Raw genomic sequence first — 19498 nt, forward strand, 5'->3', positions numbered from 1 at the left:
CCTTGATTTTGACAGTTTGGCAGAAGAAAATTCCTGCTATAAATTACATTTGCAGTAACAGATAGTTTGTGCTGCTCCAGCCCAAGGTTTCTCCCCAGCATGTTGTTGGCAAGGTAACGAAAATGCATCCACTACTCAGTTTAATGCTTCCTTTAGAGTGGCAGGATGAACTGCAAAAGGTGACATCTCAGAAGGTTTTGATGAAACAAGTATCAAAGAAAGCAGCCAAACACACAGTAAACTAACATAAACCATATCAAAAGAGAAAGTAGTACAAAGGGACAACCCATCCACTTTGCTCCAAAGTTGTTTTGAGAGGTGCAGATGTAGCAATCTTTTTCACAGAACAGTTTGGTTGGAAGGGACTGTTAAAGGTTTCTGGTACAACCCTCCTGCAGGGACATCCTCAACTACATCATGTTGCTCAGAGCCCTGTCCAGCCTAACCTTGAATGTTACCAGGGATCAGGTGTGTAGCACCTTTCCAAGCAACCTGTGAGAGTGTTTCACCACCCCCATCACAAAAAACCCTTCTCCCTTATCCCTAATCTAAATGGACCTTCTTTCAGTTTCAAACCATTACCCTCTGTCCTATCACAACAGGCTCCAAAGGGCCTTTTGGAGGCAAATTGCAGTGCAAGAGGCTGACATCCAAATAAGTCTCAATTAAAGTAAGCCTAAACTCTGAAGACAAGGAGGGAATAAATCATCTGAGTAACTTTGGGCTAAAGATAAATGCCAGAACATTTCACAGGATAAGATAGTCAAAATATATACAAATATTAAAAAAAAAAAAAAAAAGGCATGAGTTCTCCACGAGACAGAGCACCAAGAGATAAAGGAGGCCACAGGAAATACTGGTCTTGCTTCCAAACAGCATGGACACAGACTGTGGCAGAATGGAACCAAAACATCCCCAGACTCCCAGAATTCTGCATTAGGCAAAACCCTGAGATGAAGTCATTGCAGAGAGGAATCATGTGAACAGCAAAGAGACCAGCTCTACAGTATCTGCTGACAAATCCCCTACAAGACCTATTTACCTTGAGCTGATGAATGAATCAGTGAGAGACACAAACCATGAGTCCCCCACAACAGTCAAATTAGCATCCAAAACTGTGAACACCCTCCGAGGTATTTCCTCTCTGCACATGCTTCCCAATTACTTCACAGCACCCACATTTCAGCACAGAGCAGCAAAAAGTCAAGAGGGCTCTGTCCCAGCTTACATTCCTATTAACACATGACAAGTCTGAAGATTTCAAATTCCTTTCAGGTGTTCATCCATGAATCCACCCACCTGCATTCCTACAGAAATATCCAAGAACATCCAGAGCATTAGGCTTCCATAAACATAGTGTCAAAATGAAAGCTTTCGCCTTGTTAGCTTTGGCCAAAATGATGTTAGCAGAGCATCTCACTGTTCAACCTGAAACTTACTCCAAGACTACCATTACCAGAACAAACAGATCCGTTTTTTGTATTCACAGACACACAAACATTTTAACAGGTATAAGGAAGAGACATTTTTTTTTAAAGAAAAGTGACAAGATGGGTCTGATCAGTTAAGGAAACTAACCAATCCATACAGCAACACTTCTATTTGTTATTTGTCACAGTTATCAGACACCCTGACAATTGCTCTTCATGACTAAGCAGCAAGACAGTATTTCAGTATTTCAATATTTCAGTGTGAAGGGAAAATGCTGACAGTGAGGAGACCTTGCTGGGTGATGAATAAGTGAGCAGTGGCCGATGTGGCTGAGGCAGAGGTTCTCCAAGGGCACAGTGCTCAGCAAAGCCACCTTGGATTCCCATCTAGAGAGCAGCCTTGCTGTTTCCCTGCCCTGAGACCCTTTCTGTCACACGTGTTTCAGCAAGTCCACGTTCATTTTCCTCTTCCCACGTCTTCCTGAAAGAACCTAATCCTGTATTGGTAGAGACAGGCTGTTATTATTATCTACAGGAAAAACAAAAGATACTCATCTTATCTGAGCTCAGTGTAAACAATGGGTAAGGAGAAGGGAAGCAGAGATCATACCGCAGCACCGCCATTCTCTGCAGCCCTTACAAATAGCAAAGGTCTGAGAGCCTTGTCCCCTTTCTGCAGGCAGGGAAACACAGAGGTGAGGGTGGGACACTGCCCCAGGAAGGGCAAAGGCAGAGCCCACCACCCACAGCAGGATCTGCAGGCAGCAGTGCCTGTGCAGCCCAGGGGTATCTCAAGCAGTGCTTCTGAGACACAGAGATCAGCATCTGAGTGAATCACTGCTTCCCTCACAGAAAAAGGAGAAAACGAAAAATGTTTCCCATTCCATGGGCAAACTATTTCAGCCACACAACACTCCTATGATTTCAGCTACAGGGACGCTGTGCAGTCAGATACAGCCCAGCCCAGATCCAAGTTAATTGCTTCCTCAGATGTGGCCAAGAGAATCAGGCTGTCAGGGATGTTTACAGCACCCTCAGGGACCTGCACTAGAACAGAGGCTCTTGCCATGGCAGGCAGCAGAGCCAGAGCTACCTGCCACCCTGCCTGTCCCACTACTCTCCAGGGAACAACGAGCGTGTCCTGCTGGGAGAAGCTCTTGTGGTGCTTTGTATTTGGATGGCAGCTGGCACAATAACAGCCTAATTCATCATGAGGGCATGATACAACAAACTGGCCATATTTGTTTGTCTGTTTTCCCTAAAAAGAAAGAAAAATTATTGCTTTCTCTACAAAATAAAATGAAAAAAAATCAGGCAAGCTGTGTTTATACAGACTTTTATGCAGGAACAACCAGCTAGGACATTATTTCAAAAGGGAGACAAAATCATTGATGTAGAGCTTCACTTGACAACTGTTTCACTTACTTCATTCTAAATAAATCAAAACCACAAAAGTTCTTGCTGAAATACAAAGTTCCTCGTTGATTCTGAGGTGATGGAGAGAGGACTTAGAGGACAACAGAAATCTTTGGTGAAAGGCTACAGGGAAGAGCAATATGTTAGTGTCAGGTTAGAATTCAATCAACAAATCTAATGGCAAATATGGGTCTCCAGAAGTTCAATTGCTCAGTAAGCTTCAGCTGCATGAAGAAAATGTTCAAGACAAACAAAACACATCAATTTTCAAAGTCAGGTTTGTGAGGTGGCTCCATCACTTCATCATGCTGGAAAATAGTGGTAGGAAAGATGTAGTCATTTCTAAATGTTTTGCCACCACTTCTTGCTTGACAGCACAGAATCACTTTTCACAGGCAACCATTTCAGACCTGAAACAAAATTAGATGAGCTGCAGACAGGATTTTTATTTTCTTCTGAAGATCTTCAAGTTGCTTCCTTCCAGTGCAGCTTGGCTGGCATAAAAGGAAGGATATGCTGCAACACAGTCACATTTACTTGCAATTATCTGTTTGCTTCAAAATATTAGCAAAACATCTTGGGTGGAGGAAGGAGGTGACAAATCATCTAAAGGGTGGCAAGAGGAGGATGAGAATTTCCATTACAAACTACTTGTTAGGTAGTCCCACCCCAAAAACGTCATGATGCTATACTAGGATGTGAGAAAAGAAAGCTCATAGCTTGTTTGTGTAAAATTGCAGGAGTAACATTCACATTATTTTAGGGCAGGCTCACATCCAAAACCTGCATGAACACCATAAACTCCTAAAATGCCTACCAGTGACCCTTGTATTGCAGTCCAGCTTGAACAGAACTTCAGACCAGAGCTGTCTTCAGACATTGGAAAAGTCTTTAACAAATATTTTCACACACCATAATCTTTCTTATTTTCAGTCCCAACTATAGAAATGGACCAGGAAAAGGTACAGAGTAGTTTTTCAAGTATTTTTTTACTCTGGTAGATGCGTTATTAAAACCCTCACAGTTCTAAGAAGATCTAGAACAAATACATTATTTGACTCGTAGATTAGATAACCATAAGATATTTAAGGATGAGAGACACTGACATTCACCAAGATACTTAAAACAAGAGAATCAAGTCAGGCAATCTGCTTTACAGAGGCCACCATTTGGTGTTTGGATCTCTAACCTACTCCAGACACATGAAAAACTGTCCTTCATTTTTCCAGATGAAGTAGTTCTTTGATAGAAGTTAACAATCACTATTTAGGAAAAACTATTTTGAGCATATAGGTTATGTTACACACAAAGTAACCTGTACCTGAAATCTTGTTAAATAATTTTTTTAATAAATTGAGGCCTACAACTAGATCATCTGATCATATACATTTATTATTTTTTCCTTCAGAAACTGAAATCACAGGAGAATTTCAGACTCTGTCTTTCTTTTAATGTTCCTGCATGAATTAAAAAAAAAAAAAAAAGCTGCTGTTAAATTTTAAAATTTCATTGAGTAATGCCAGGGTAGATTCCAGATCAGCAAACAGTTACCAGGGAATGCAAAAGACATGTTCACAAATTCCCTCAGCAGATCCAGCATGCCAAACAAATGTCTGCAGGACTCCACCAACAAAGACAAAGCAAAACAAAGCAAGAAAGTAGTAAATTAAGCTATGCTTAACTTGATTATATGTAGCAAAAAAGCACGGGTATTTCCTCTACCAAAAATATCAGGAATTCTGATAAACAGCAAGCAATGGCAACCAGCCAAAAAACGCATCGTAAATAGCAAGAGCATTTTTCACTACCAAAAGACAACAGTGAAATGAGTTGGACTGTAGGAACCCAGCTGGGAAGATATTTTTACAGAAGCACATTCATGGATTTTTAAGTTTATAATTTCAAACATGTACATATGAAAAGGTTAATGTTCTTCTGTTTCTTCCCTTCAGAGGCCATGAAGCAGGCAATAATAAAGCACTCTTTGATACTATCACAGCCTACAAGGAGAGGCTATTAGACAGCATGAAGCTGTCTGGGGAAAGAATCATTTTCTTTAGAGCAAATCCCAAAGTCTTCCATGAACTCTTCACATAATAAACATCTATTCCATGCTTTTCAAGATAAAATCTGAGGGGGAAAAAAATATCATTGCTCCAAAGTTTGTAAGCCCTTGAATTCCTGTGTTAAATAATAAGCATTAATCAATGTTTCAAGTTAAACATGAAAAAACATTTTAAGAAAACGCAGCTTTGGAGCCTTTGAAGATTAATGTCCTTGGGTTTGTGCTTGGGTCTTTTCCCTCTCCCAACATACTCATGAGCTTTACATCCCAGCAGTAATTTTAAATAAGTCTCTAAAACAGCATCTTGTTGTCTTGCAGTGTGTTCTGGGAAAAATTGAAAAGTTTCAACATAATAAGAAATTATGTGTCAAGATGTAACCGTGTTTAGGACATTTCCCATGAAGTTCAAGCTTTTCTGTGGCAAAATCTCGTGCTACGTAAAGTTTCCATCAGTTCCTCCGACACACATTCATTCCTATCTATCCCTACTGCACAGCAGGGAAACCAAGGGCCTGAAGGACAACTGCACATCACAGGAGGACTGTGAAGAGCTGAACTGTGAGATGTTATCCATTCTATGGCAGAGCCAAAAATAATTCTGCATTTCAGGGAGACATCACCACGAGAAGGGAGAGCGCCCGATTGCCCTGCAGGGAATGGGGAGTTACCTACCAGGGGCACTGTTGCAGACTGGGGATTGCATACACACTGCTGGGTTGGTTTTTTCCACTTCCTCCCCCTTTTGCCACGGCTCACAGTGGCTGTGGGAAGTGTGGGCACACTGTACAGAGTGCTGCCTCCACCCCAGCACAAGCCCAGCCTGAGAAGCAATGCCAGGACCCATCGTGCCAGGCTGGCAGGTCTGCTGAGCTCCTGCCATGTCACAACCAAATGGCCCAGGGCTAAGGGCCATCCAAAGGTCATGGTCTGGGTTACAGCTCTCCCAAATCACGTCACAAAACATAGGAGAGCTTTCTTTCCCTCTCCAGAAAATTTTAGTTTTCTCCTTTCCAGGCAGAAACTAAAATATGGCACAGGTTTAGGTTTTATCCCTTGCTTACTGAAAGAAATTCCTCCCCACAGCCCTCTCCCTTCATCTCTAGTCCTTGGGCAACTTCATTTAGTTGATGCCTGGAAACTGGGCTTCATTCAGCACCTTAAAAGCTGCTTGCTCAGACTGCTCCTTCAGGCACTGGCAAACTTTTTAACCAATAAGCACTTGCCTGTTAAGCTGGAGATGGAAATACTTATAAAATGAATTACATATCTAATACCTCGCTGGTTGAGCTGGTTTTCATTAACATCTGGAAGAAAGGCTTGGTAGCAGCTTGGTGTTTTTGCCTGTTTCTGTGCAGCCCTGCTCAGAGAGCAGGGGAGGATTATCCACAGCCCTGGGCACCTGCAGAGGCCACCTCTGGCCACCGGTGACCTTCACCACAGTGCAGGAGGAGAGATGCAGCACCACAGCCTGGGGAGAGCAGTGGAGTGCTCACCATGACAACCAGCATGAGGAGGTCTTTACCTGATGAAAGATTAATGCCATTGCAACTGTAGTGGCCATTTACTTACCCCTGTGTTTTTACTCACTAGCACTTTAAAGAGAAATAGGAATCAAGAGGGTAAGGGAGAAGAGAGGAAAGGAAGGGATGGAGAAATAAAAGCTCAGATCTGTTTGCAGGAAAAAGAAAAAACCACAAATCTGTTCTGATGAAAGAAAAGAAATAGAGGAGTTATTTGAACTTCTGTGTGCATTCATCTCCACACAGCAAGCAAGGATTCCCAACAATTCCCTAGGCAATACAAGCCTACAAATTGCATGTGTGCTTTGAAGCAAGCACTGAGTTTACGAGGCAGACTGAAAACATCTTCAAAGTCTCAAATGAAAGGCTTGAGTTTTCCAGAGTTAAAGGAAAGTAAACATGCATGAAGAAGTCAACTTTTTTTCTGGAAGTCATGCCTTTTCCCTTCTGCAACTAAAAAAAGGATCAATATTTTTAAAATATGAATAAATGCTCACATAAGGCCTGTAATACTAGGATCACAACAACAACAACGATGACATTCATGGAGTTGGCATTTAAACAAGAATGGGCAGAACTCATTTGTCCTTTTCTGGTATTTAAACCAAACAGCTGCGAGGGCAGCGTCTCAGCTTAAAATACAGAAGTAAAACAGTATCAAAGTAGACATTAACAACAAAGTAGCCTCAAGAATGACAACATTAGGTAATCACAACTAAGAAGATTGAACTGCAAAATCTGGAGTTGCATTATTTATTTTTTTGAGGGATTTTTATTGTTATTATAAATAATTTCAGCTTCGGCTAATTATTTAGAAGGCATTTGAAACCAGCCAATTCTACTCAATGTTGCTGAGAGTTCATTGTCAATTGAACTCATATAGGAAGGAAACAATAAAGCATCTGTCTCTCAGGAAGTATGTTAACCTTTAACATCCACAGCATGACCCTCCTCCTCCTGGCACGATGAAGGGGGATCAAAAAACTGGAGAGGGCTTCTGAAGAGCAGCAGTTAACACAGCAGAGCACAGAGCAGCTGGACAAAGGCCACAGCCCACCTCATCACTCCCATGCACTTTCTGTGTCTGCTGCGCCGCTCTCGCCTCACCACAGACAGATCCTCTGCCCACTCACACCAATTATGAGTTTCTTAGTCACTCAGAAATGATCCCAAGCAGAATTTACCCTGTAGCTTGCTGCTGGGGTGGACAACTCAGCTTCTCTTTCAACAAGGACACAGGCAGACAGTTTTGAAAACTACCAGCAAGTACTGGGATCCTTTCACTGTGCTTCCTTAGGCCAAGAAATTTGTTGTATCTAGAAGTCAAAACTTCACCAATAACATGTGCAACACTTTATACATGTATATGTATTTCATATACGCACATCTATGTGTTATATATACCACAAACATATTTCCAAAAATATTTCCAAAGCTAGATTTCAGGCCTTAATCTAACTCAAACAATAGGAGCATACTTCAGTGGATAGGAAGATCACCCACCATCTGTGTTCTCTCAGCATCCTTGCACCTTTCTCATTTTCAGAACCTGACACCTACTAGGAGTGGAACAAGGGATTAGAAGCAGATCCAATGCCATCAGATGCTTCTTATGCTCTTTAATCCATGAGGGTTTTTGCAGGGAGGAGCAGAGGCAGTTTGCTGGGAATAGGCTGTTTATGGTTTCTTCTGCCAAATCTCCTCTGGGACTTGGTGTCACACAATAAAGGTAAGGATGGCTGAAGGGAGAGTCTGAGGTATAAAGGACTGTCATGTCCTGATTTGTAGAAAAAAACAACTGAACCATAAAACTGTGGGCTTCTGACAAGAGAACCGTGATTCTGTTAAAACAAGCCAACTGTGTTTACCATACATATGGCATTGTTAAGGCTTTATTAATGCCCTCTGGTATTCAAATTTGATCAGGTGAGACACATTTCAGCTGAGCATCTTATCCTTCTGATACTTAAACTGCAAAGATAACAGGAAAAGACAGCTGCAGTCAACTATTACAAATAAACACCCTATTGTAAAATAAAATCACATACACCCTTTTCCAGTGGATTAGGGATCCCATTATTCTGCAAGGCTATTGCATCACAACAGAGCAAGAACAGTAAAGCATACTACATATCTACATATATATGTATAGTGTGTGTGTGTGTGTGTATATATATATATATATTTATATAATACAGTATTCAAGGGGAAATTATAGTTTTACTACCTCACTGGCATAACATATCATGACCATGCTAGAAAAACTAGTTTGGGCTGTGCCAGAGTGTGTCAGTGCTGCTGTTAAACAGGCAGGGAGGAGCAGCTCTGCAGGTGCTTTGGGCACTCAGGGTCCCTCCTCAGTCACAGGGCAGGCAGTTCTGCACCAGACACTCCCAGCCCTCACTGGCTACAGGGCAAGGACTGGTCCTTAGGGCTGCTCTCCCCTAAGGGCAGACTCAGGTTTTATGTACCTTTTTAAAGATGTCATGGCTCCCTGACCAGTATTCCTTCTGCAGACACACAGCATCAAACTCTCCTGAGGCTGATGCAGGGAAATCCTAACACTAGCAAAATTCACTGCATTTCCACAAATCTCCCACTAAGGTGGTTTTGCTTGTGTTTTTGTTTTTTTTTTTTTTCCTGAGGACAGCAGCTGAATCACTGTGAAAGTCAAATACCATGCAAAGCCACCGAAATGCACCTTCTGTTAATGTGTGTCCCCGGAAACCCAAAGGCACTTTTTACAATTATTCTTAAACAATCATAGCAGCATAACTAACTCATTTTATACCTTGTGCTGTTTAAACCTAAGGCTATTGGTAAAGGCCAAATTGCTACATCAGGGAAAAATTACAGAAGACACAGCACTTTTAACATCTATGCACCTGCTGAACTTCAATGAAAAGTCAAGCCTTGCTTATGCACATATAAAGATTTAAGAGATTGGCATGACTAACATGAATGAATACACTCATTGAGATGCACCAGGAGAGAAAGAGGAACTGTGGTATTTTGTCTGGGATAGCTTTAATAACCAGGTTGCTCTGAAAAGCTGCGACAGAAATGCAAACCACCTGGTTTGGCTGGATGCCTGTTTTGCAGGGCACTTCACCCCAGGACTTCCTGAGCTCCCTGCCATACTGGCTCTCCAACAGCAGCCTGGATGAGTAACAGCCCAGCAGCGCTGAGAGGCAGCACCAGGTCACAAACAACTTTCCCTGCTGAGACATCTCCTGCTGTAATTACAGCAGAGGTGAGCAGCAGGGGCAGGGCACGCCAGCGCCCTGCGTTCAGCACCACTTACCCTGTGTGCATCCATTAGCTATCCCAGGCCAGTCCTGCTCCTCTACCTTTCCCCTCAAGTAACCCCAAAAGTCTCTTTAGTGCAAGGCCAAGCAAAGGAAAAAAAAAAACATTGGGAAGTGGAGCAAAGCAAGATCGTCTTATTGAGGTTTCTGGTTTACCTACAGGCTTCTTGCTCATCCTTCAAGAACAGAAACCAGCAGAGCTTCCAGCCACAACAGCCAGGCAGCTTAACAACAGCAACCTCCAAACAAGCAAGGTAAAATCAAATGAACAGCTTTGATGTCTGCAGCAGACCCTGCCCAAGCTTTTGGTCAGCAGCCTCCACCCTCCCCCATCGTGGCTCATCATCTCCTTCTGTATCATCACCTCTCGCTGCTCCCAAGCTTCCAAACTGTAAATTACCTGCTTGTACTAGCTGCACTCTTGCTTGGCTCAAAAAGGACCAGACAAATAGGTCTGTGCAGAAGTGCATCCATAAAGTATCATATAAAATGGGCAGAAATAACAACAAAGAGGTTTCCCCATGGCCTACAGCACAGGTACATAATAAAAAAGGGTGCAAAGGTAGCAGAACATCAACCACCAAGCCCACGATCCCAGTGAAGGCAGTGGCCATGCAGGCATGAAGTCCATCCAGGCACAGAAGGGACAGGGTTCTTAGGAGCCAGCTGGAGTCACTGTCCCCAGGTAGAATCTACAGACACACAAAATGCTTTAGAAAATTAAAATACATTTGCAGCTACAATTTAGCCTTAATATCTCTTTTTAAAAGTTACCGAAGGCTGGCTGGGGATTTTTTTTGGTATAGTTTTTTGGTGTTGAGGGTTTTTTAATGTCTATTCCTCATGAAAATGAACCTACAAGCACACTTTAGTAAAAAATAATTGGGCAGTATTGTTGCTTAATGAGCCCTAATAAACTGGAGAAGAGACTCACAAAGACAGTATCTCTCTTGCTTCTGAAGGGTTCACCAGGTAATCCATAGTCACGGTCAGTAACTTTCATTACTCTCTGTGCTAGAGAGAGAACACCATTTTGCCAAATTTATTTGGGAGAAAGAAGGCAGAAGCAACTTTAATTATAAAATTGTTAGACTGTAGCATGGAACAGATTGACCTGGCAGATCTTCAATTATTATCCAACTAACCTTGCCAACTTTAGAACTAGGTATCCTCCAGTTTTTCTTGTGGAAGTCACAATTTTCTCACATACTATTACAATTCTTTTTTTTAAATACAGTGATATAATCAGAGCTCCATGCTTTTACACAAATATAGTCTATTTTGTTCAAGCAAGATCTTGAAATATAATTGAAGTTCTAGGGGTGGATGCAGACAATTTGTTTTGATAATGCTTCCTGTTTATAACAACCCTAAATTGCACTGCATAGAGGAATGAGATCACCATTAAGGCATGGAAGGAGGGAAGTAGGATGTTTATAGCATCCAATTCATTTTACCTGAGCTTAGAGACTTCATCACTTGGCAAACCTTGAAAAATTCAATCTGCAAGAACACACAGAAAATGCAGACAGGACTGAAAAGGCTCTGCACAGATTGAAAGTATCACTCATTTTCCAAATCTCATCTTGTAAGCATCCTCTAGAACATGCTACAGAAGAAGGAAAATAAGAGAAAGTTGAGAAATTTTAGGAGGGAGAACTCACACACTGAACATATTTGAAATTTGTTACAGGCTAAAGAAGCAGTTTCAAGAATTTATCTCAACAGAAAACAATTGGAGTATTTGAAAGCTATGCTATACCATCACAATTCTATAACAATGCCTGAAATCTAGACTGACTTCCATCCTCAGTCCAGAAGATGTTAGCTTCCACCTGCCAAAATTAATCACAATCTCAGAGATCAGTCAGATCAAAGGTGGGATCTCACAACACTTCAGAACAAGGAAGGCAGAGGACACAACAAAAAAAAGCTCAACACTTGAACAGACCATTCATAAATTGTCAAGTATTTTCCAGATAAAAGCCTCAACTTGTGCAGCTTAGTTTGTGACTCCATCTGATTGACAGAAGAGGAGACAGCAGGAGACATTAAAAGTAGTTTTCAATTCAACTGGAATAACAATGAGTGGGGTGAAGCAAAGTCTCACTCACTTTCACCGGCTTAATGTCAACTCCAGGCCACTGCTTCTCCTGCCAGACATTAGTCCACATTATATCATTCATTTTTTTCATTATTAATGAGGCACAGCAAAAGAAATCATGGCACAAACACTGCTATGCTGCCTTATCTCTGGGGCCCTGGCTACTGCCCACACAGTTTGTTTGCCTTTGTATGGAAAATTTCCAAAACCTACCCACCTAAGCTCACTCGTGAGAAAGCACAGAAGACAACCCTGCTCCTTGAACACAATCCCTTTCTCTCTTCCCAACACTGTTTCCTTTGAGCTAACAACACATTTGAGAAGAACCCTCTGCAGCTCTTAACTTTGCTCATCGTTATTTCAGTGTGGGACCAGCAAGCTCTGTTCACCCCTGAGCTGCTTGGGCTGCTGGTGGGAATGTCCCCCTGCCTAGAAATAATGGAGTGTTCTTCTCAAGAAAGAGCAGGGAGAACTGGTGGCACAGGGCAGGGAAGCAGGGCCTGGACCCATTCCTGGGCAGCAGTTTAGTGATGAGCACATTCCACCAAGTCAGTCTGACTTTCCACTGCATTTTGCTGGGGCCTAAAGAAAGCAGTAAAACCTTCTCAGTGTCATAGCTTAGGGAAGAAACAAAGGTTATACCAACAGGTACAGAAGCAATAGGGACTAGTGAGACAGCTCATAAAAGAGTTGTAATATTGTTTTCCAAATCAGAAATACAATACAACCTTCAAAAGAAGGCAAGCTTAAGCTTCTACTCATACTTTGATGTGTGACAACTTGCTCACACTATTGTTCTCTGTACAAAATTTCCAGTCTCTCTTTTATCTTTTGTTGTACAAGTCCTGGCATTACTCCATCTGTATTTTGACATACATAGTGTCATATTAAACACTGCCTTTTGAAAGCATCTTCAAAATCTTTGCATTTGCAGCAGGAGCACAACACATTACACTTGTACCTCTCAAACTGAGCCAGTTAGGAAAGAGTTTACTCCCAGCTTATCAATATTTCAAGTAGATGCATATGCTGTTTACAATACTCTTCATTCTTAAAGATAACATTAGCTGTCACATGAGCTACTCATATGCTGTATTTCAATTGTGTACAGAGTACTACAGAATATAAAGTTATTTCTGCTCAGTATATGCACAAATCTGCCAACAGTTCTTTTAAAACTTCCTTGCTAAAACTACACAAACTGAACATGTACCTTTTCACTTACAGAATGTGGAAGTAAGTACACAGGAATTTTCACTGTTCCTGCTGAACACTGGGCTTCTCATTCTTCTTCTGAATTAATACCTGTCCATCTAGAAAAACAGGCACCTGTCACTTCATCATCTTTATTTGTACATCTAGGCAACCAGGACAGAATGTTGTGCAGGTGTCAGGTTAACACAAAATGAAGGTCATTTCCAGCTGAACAAAGGCAACCAAAACCCTCTACCATATTGTGTTCCCCAAGTTTGTCACAGAAAATTAGGTAATGCTAATACACCAGGAATAGCCACATAGATCTGATTTCATGGACCACTGATCCCTCAATATTAGAAATGATGGTGGCATATAAAAACCTATTTATATAAAATTGTCTGTCACAGTGCAGAATACCTCAATTACAGAATGTCCTTGCTATTAAGTGCAGCAAACTGATATGCAGCTTAATGTAATTGAAGGCAGCAGATTCATTTAAACTTGCAGCTAACATCCTGAGCGTGACACGAAGAAATTGTATTTTTACTAATTACAAAATCAGTAAAACACTCCTTAGTGTCTAAAATAATACAGTTAACAATTAACTAGTTGGCAGCTACATTGTGTTCTCTGCTTTCTTTTAATGTTTAGACTTAAATAATTTCACCTTCACATTACCAGAGAAGATTCCTGTAGGTACAAGCCTTGTTGGGAAGAAAATAAATCCCTGAAGTTAGTCACTAATAAAAAAATAAAATTAATCTTATTATCATATACAAAAAGGAACATTTCCTAGATTTGAACCGGGTGTACAGAATAGAAAGGACAATATGTGTCAGTTACAGTCCTGTCCTTCAGGAATAACTGGCATTGCTTGCAACAGCTGTCAAATATACAGGTACCAGAATAAAGCTATTCACAGGGATTTTAGAGGGATATAAATTATTCTAAACACGGTTGGGTGCAAAAAAGAAAACTGTGGAGCAGTTGAAAATATCATTGAAGAGATCAGGACAGAAAGCAAGAATCAAGAAGTACTTAGTCAGAAACTAATAGCATTGCCATTCCTACAAAAGATTAGACAGAAAATAAGGATATTTCACACACATGGATGTTATTTAGCAAAAGAACACCCTTTTCTCGTCCTCCCAAATGCCCAGTGCATGGAGTCACCAGGAGGATAACAAATGCAGCAAAGCTCATCACATTAAAGCAAGAGGTGCCAGACAATTCCTGAACCTATGCCATGTGATACACCCCCATGATTTTTCATTCCATTCCTTCCAGCAACATCCTGAAAACCACTCTGGTTGCAGGCTGTTTCAGCAGCCACAAAAAAAAGACAGACTCAACCACAAGAGAAAAATTGTGTTCAAAGCTTACTTTTCCCTTCTGGCAGGAGCTGTTTGACACAGCAATGGAGGACACCTTGATCACAGCCATGGCACCAGCATGGAAATACCCGGTGCACAGGGAGCAAACACCTGTGGCTTGGGAAGGAGAGGCAGCCCATGGGGATGCAGGCATGGGGCAATGTGGCAAGGCTGTACCTGTGAGTGCTGTGCCAAAACCTGCCTCTGGCAGGGTGCCTACAGAGGGTACCAAACACCTCTGAGAGCAGGGGCATCTCCTGAACGTCACACAGCACAGCAGCCACCACAGCCGGGTCACAGCTGAGGCTGGTCACAGGACTGAGCCAGTGCTGCAGCCAGAACAGGAGCTCAGGGTACTTGGCCACCCCATGACTGTCACCATGTGCCCCCTTCGGGGTGGAGGCCAAGCACAGCCCCCACAGTGAAGCACATCCCAGGAGGAGCCAGCTGAAAAGCAGAGCAATGTTTCGTGTGCCACCACAGCACCACTCTACTCAGCTCCTTTCTGTTTCTGTTCTCAGTGTTACCCACTAAGGCACCCTGGTCCTTTCAGAGGGTGCACTCCAAATGCCAACCCTTCACTAAATCTTTTCCACCGTCTCCAAGATGCCTCATGGCCAGCTGCCAGCATCAGGGTGCCTCTTCCAGTATGTTTTGTTACAATTTGTTAATTATCAGGAATTAAGTTAAAAGCAAGACCAAGATCTGTTTGTTGTTACCATGTAGGCTCAAGATACATTCAATTTCAGCCTATTTCAGCAATCCCAGCATTAACACCTAACTTAAAGACAAAGTTTGAAATAAGGAGTGATCTTCCAAAATTCTAAACACAACCTGTGTAAAATTACTCATCTGGATTAATACTTCAGTATGAAACCTCCAAGAGATGCTCCACCAGCCTGGTGATTCCAGCCCAAGGAGCTCATGCAAACACACACACATATGAAACGCAAACAAGGCTGTCTCTTGAGCATTCCCAGGATCAGGAGCCAACATCCAAGAGGGAAATGCTAGTCTGCTCAAGGTAATGGCAACATGCCCATAAATTTTGGTGGAGCCAAGCTTTAATGTCTGCACATCTAAAAGGTAGTTCCTGAATGGCAATAATATTTGCCATTATTGTTACAGACAACTAACATAAATCCAGTAAGTTGTGCTGGGAGTTAAAAATGCCCAGAAGGGTTCATTAAGGTATTTTGTGAGAGGTTAATTGTAAAAAACAAGTGACATTCAAAGAAATTGCTTGACAACCAGAAAAGAGATACTTCTGCTTATCCCACAAGCAAACAACCATATTTTAAGTCAGTTCTGCAGGGCTGCTGTCTCTGCCAGCAGAAGATAAATGCATTTCTTCTGCTTGCTACACATTTCTTCTGAACCTGCACATACTGTATAAACAGATTGCAGAGCAACAACACATATGCAGGGAATTAATACCAGGCCTGCAAAACAGATGGCCCCACAAGCCATTACTTTGTCCTGCCATGTCATCTCATCTTCACCTTGAAAGGTGAAACAGGAATCAAAGAAAAGGAGCAATGGATGTCTTTCAGAAGATCAATATTCCCTATTATTTGCTCCCCCAGATAAAAAGGAGGCTCTGACATTGTGCCAGGCCAGCTGGCCTCAGAAATCCCAGAACAGCACGTGTAAAGGCACAGGTTACTCCATGGAGCAGGTCAGAGCAAGGTGCTCAGCAGCAGTCCAGGATGCAGCACCTCTGCTCAGGTGGGCACAGCCTGGGCCGAGGGGAGCAAGAGCCCCAAGCTGCTCTGCAAGTCATTTCCTTTGCTGGCTGTCAGGGTCACAATCAAGCTTAAATTTTATACACAAGTGTCCAAAGGTCACAAGAGATACTGTGCAAACTAAAATACTGTCACCTTTTCAACACAGCCTTCGGGGGAAAATAATTGGGATTTAAAGGAGAGGGAAGACAGAGATCAGAAATAAAACAGATAGTTCCAATTAAAGTGAAATCACACAGCTGTAAGGCATCTTGCTAGAGCAGCTATGTTGGAGCATCACTCAGTTTTGGAAGTTACTTTGGCAGACAATGCTTGAGCCAGCAGAGATCATCACTTCTCTGGCTCCTAGGGACTAGGGAGCAGGAGCTCTGGCTGGTTTGGGACAGCCAGTTTCAGATAATTCAGGTCTTTTATGCACTGTTCACAGAAATTCCAGCAATGACATAATAAAACTCACAGGCCCATTGCTATTTTAGTCCTGACTTCTTTTATTACAGCACTCAGGAATTGAATTTTTAATTTATATCTGTATATTGAACACATTCCTGAACATTCAATCACACTTACCTTTTAGAGACAGGATATGGCTTTATTGCTGTTTTAAGCCACACATCCAAATAAAATTTTTTTAATAAAATAGTCAACATTTTTAGAAACTGAATTGCAGCTATAAATGTAGGCACCTTCTAATAGCATGACAGAGTGCCTCACACACAGATTTTAGCACCACACACTTCAAAGCCAGACAGAATACAAAATGCAAGGCACAATATTTTATGGCCCTGTGATAGAGAACGACTTTCAATGAGGAATTTCTTTGCTGAAATTATTTTAACCAGGAAACGGGGGAAGCTATCTGGAAGTTTCACTGTTCACAAAGTACTTGGGTGTAAAATCACCCCTGGCACATGTGCAATCACACAAAGCATCCCTCATTTAAGAAGAAATACCTGGCTCTGCCTTACCAGACCTTGAGTCTGGGTGCTGGTTTTAGGACCACGTTGAGCTGATCCCCCTGGCCACAGCAGCTTGCCCACAGGCCATCTGCAGAGGCCCCCTCTCTCTAGAGAAACCCTGCAATGGTGCCTAGAGCATTAGCCAAGCAAAATCACAGCTGGCAGAAAATAAAGCAAAAAAATAGCTCCAGAAGACAAGAATACAGCAGGAGAAAAATTCAAAGAAAGTAAACAGATGAAAATAATTATAGGATAGTTTCAGAGACAGTCTTTGGGTGGTTCAAAAGGAAGCAAGACAAAGTTCAGGAAGGCAAAAGCAAAGGCAGCCAAAGGGTCTCAGCTACTCTGATAACAAGGAGAGAAATGTCACAGGGGATCAACACACTGAATTTAATAACAGTTTGGAGCCAGGATGAAGTGGGAAAGATGGTGTTAAGTTTTTTATGAAAGATTCAAGTGTTGACAGCACAAAAACAGTAACCCCAAATGGTGAATACTGACTTTAACAAGCTCTGGAGGAGTACAGTAAGAGAGGGAGAAACAGCACTGTTCCTTTTTGAGCAGTGGGTTCTGGGCTCAGCCATGCAGCCCCAGAACTGCAAACATTGGCACCACTGGTTGCAATGAAGTTTGCAGATAGGCCAGGGCCTCCTGGAACATCACAGAAGTGTGGCTGCCTGTGTGCAAACCTACACTTTTACAAAACCAGATGGACATTTGCTCTACATTCAGGGGGAGAAGGAAGAGCCATGCCCAAGAGTCCGTGTTGGAACAGCACAGTCACTGAAAAGACAATTCCTAAGGTTTGCACAAGGAAATGCTGTAAGCATGATGTCTGTACTGCTCCTTCCCAATGGAAACACAGCAGTGCATCATTCCTGTTCTCTACTCCAGCTCCCCCAGGAGATCCCTCTGTTTGGAACAAGCACCTGCAGTGGTTTCATTAGGAACTGACTGGAATGGGAAAGAGATCAACAAGCTCAAATGCTTTCAAGAATGCATTAAATCTATCTGTGAGACCCAGCCAACCCACTGAGGTAAAGATAATGTTTACATGTGGTTTGAGAGCATGGAGTTCAAAAAGAACTGGCATCAGCCACAGAGAGCTCCTACCTTACCACAAAGGCTTCTCAAATCACAAAATAACCCATCCCAGGTATTTGTGGCATGCGGAAATCACATTCCCTACTGTTCCTCTCCTCATCTAAATTGTCCTTTGTTTTCAAGATTAGACTTATTTCTCTTCAGCTAGAAGGCCTCTCAAGCAATTACAGTGTATGTTCTACAGTCATGAGAAACAGGTAAATGTACTCTGAAATCTGCTGTGTATAGGTATCTGTTCTCTTAACTCTCCTTAATCACTGCTCCTTTCAGATGGAATTTATTATCAAGTTAGAAAGGAGCCAAATATATCAAGCCTTTAAAATCCATACAAGCAGCAGAAATTCTGGTTTGTCTAGCTGCAGCCAGATGAATCAAATATTCGAAATTCCAAATATATAACAAATATTGTAAGAGGTTAACTCCTTCATCTGGCAAGCCATTAAGCAAGAGTCTTTTTCAAGGAGGAATTCTGATACAAAGACACCCATGTCACATCCCAATATTAAAACTTCCATTCGTCTTGCAGCTATACCAACAGAATCAGAATGCCTGCAATACACAGCTCTTTTAGACCTCTTAAGAAGAAATCTTGTCATCAGATAATATCACTTTTTCTCTCTCCCTTCCATTCATTCATCTGTCTTGTAACATGATGGAAATATTCATACTGGAATGCAAGAAAACAACTTCAGTGCACCATTTAAGGATTAAAAATGCTTCTGAAGGAAGAGTCAGTATCTACAAGCAATTGCTACCTTATAATGCTGGGTAAATTCAGACACTGTCAAATTCCTCACATATTTTAGAGTACATTAATTTTCCTTCAGTTTTACAGCTTTCACTAAACTAGACAATGGCATATTTTCCCCCCTTTCAGCACGCTGAAACTGGAATTGCTTGCCTTGCAAACAAAATCCTGTAATTTTTATCCATGCCAAAAGAGTCCTTCTTCCTGTACTATTGACCAAGTTTGCTGCAGCCATGGCAAAAGCTGGATCAGAAAGCTGCATCACTGGCAGAAAGTGAAGAGCTCCCTTCTGAGGGTCTGCAAAGAAGAGTCATGAGAAAGGAGTGGTGAAGATACTGTGGGTTATTTTATAGCTCCTCAGTTTAGGAACAGTTGAAAACGGCCCAGGTGTCAGCCTCTATCCTCACACCCATATGAGGAACAAGCCCAGCATTCACTGTTCCCTATTATTCCCCTTGTGGCTGGAGCAGCTCACAAGAGTCCGGGGCCTTCAGAGGGCAGTTTCTGCTGGGGGTCTGCAAGTTCCAAAAAA

The 19498-nt window shown here is 42.0% G+C and overlaps 1 protein-coding gene across 1 annotated transcript in view; it reads right to left on the reverse strand.

Moving 5' to 3' along the window:
• ANKRD44 (ankyrin repeat domain 44) overlaps positions 1–19498 on the reverse strand; it is a 115666-nt gene that overhangs the window by 95091 nt on the left and 1077 nt on the right. The window lies entirely within an intron of this gene.

This window comes from Ammospiza caudacuta, chromosome 8, assembly GCF_027887145.1.
Source record: "Ammospiza caudacuta isolate bAmmCau1 chromosome 8, bAmmCau1.pri, whole genome shotgun sequence".
In the NCBI taxonomy this organism is placed as follows: domain Eukaryota; kingdom Metazoa; phylum Chordata; class Aves; order Passeriformes; family Passerellidae; genus Ammospiza; species Ammospiza caudacuta.